This window comes from Echinops telfairi, unplaced genomic scaffold, assembly GCF_000313985.2.
Source record: "Echinops telfairi isolate 266 unplaced genomic scaffold, ASM31398v2 ScPeMD7_4225;HRSCAF=4972, whole genome shotgun sequence".
Taxonomy (NCBI): Eukaryota; Metazoa; Chordata; class Mammalia; order Afrosoricida; family Tenrecidae; genus Echinops; species Echinops telfairi.
In genome coordinates, this window is record NW_022108124.1 from 8012513 (window position 1) to 8013800 (window position 1288).

Genomic DNA, 1288 nt, shown 5'->3' on the forward strand with positions numbered 1-1288 from the left:
GGGTAGCTGACACTAAGGGCTCAACAAAAAGAAAATGTTTTGAAAATGACGATGGCCACATATATACAAAGGTGCTTGTTATACTTGATGAGTGGGTTGTTATAAGAGCTGTAAGAGCCCCAAGTAAAATGACTTACTAATTAAAAAAAAAAAAAGCCCAATATTCCTCCGACAAGCATATGAAAGTGAAATCCTATTTTTTAAATTATTTTAAAAATATAAAGGAAATGTTAGATGACTTGTTTTTGAAAGTTTCAGGATTAACAAGTAATGCATCTAAGATTAAATTTTCTGTATTTCCAGTTTCGAGTTGCTTTTGTTATATCATATTGCCTTTTAATTTTTATTATTGTTGTTGTGAAAAAGATTTATAATTGGAAATAGGCATATTCGATTAGAAATCTGATTGAATTACACTATCTTTATTTATATCATGAGTTGATATAACCATTGCCCTTATGTTCATTCCCACTTGACGTAACCCTATATAACATTGCGTATTATAAATCTTTATAGAAGCAGATAGCTACCTCTTCCCCTGCTGAGTGGTTGGTAAGTTTGAGCTGCCCACCTGGCAGTTAAGAGCTGGAAACCTAACATGCGTTACCTCTAGGGCTCCTAAGAGATTGGCATATAACCATGACATTGTGTTTTAGACTCATATTTAATAAAATGGGAAATGTTCACAACATCTTTCAAGTGCAAATACAATTACAAAAGACAAAAACATTACAAACTGAAGCTTGTAAGAGTTAAAATGTATGTAAAGCCCCCTAATGTTATTAATGGTCATCTCAGGGTGGCAGACTTGTGGGTTAGAGTTTTTTTCTTTTCAGTGTTTAGTAGGTGTAAAATTTTCTAATCATACTTTTTATAATCAGATATATGAATAGGTGTCAATCAAACACACACACTTCAGCATTAGGCTAAATTATATTGTAGTTAGTCAATATATCATCTATTTCCTAGAATAGGACCAGATAAAAATCTATGCATATCAGAATCACAAGGCCATGGGCTCCTATGTTGGCGCTCTCATCCCTTCCTGTGGGACCAGGACAACTTTGCGCTCTCGGAGGCACCATTTGGCTTGCTTCTTTTTTGTTGTTGTTAAATCTTGTAAGTGGACCTAGCTATCTTACAGATTTTTGACAGAGAATATGTGAGATCAAGCTTATAATGCACTCAAAGTGCCTACCCAAGTGGAGACACATAGTGGTCATTTGGTAAACGTTCCTTCGCTTCCTTTTTTATGACCTCATAAATTTTTATTAATGAAAACTACTAT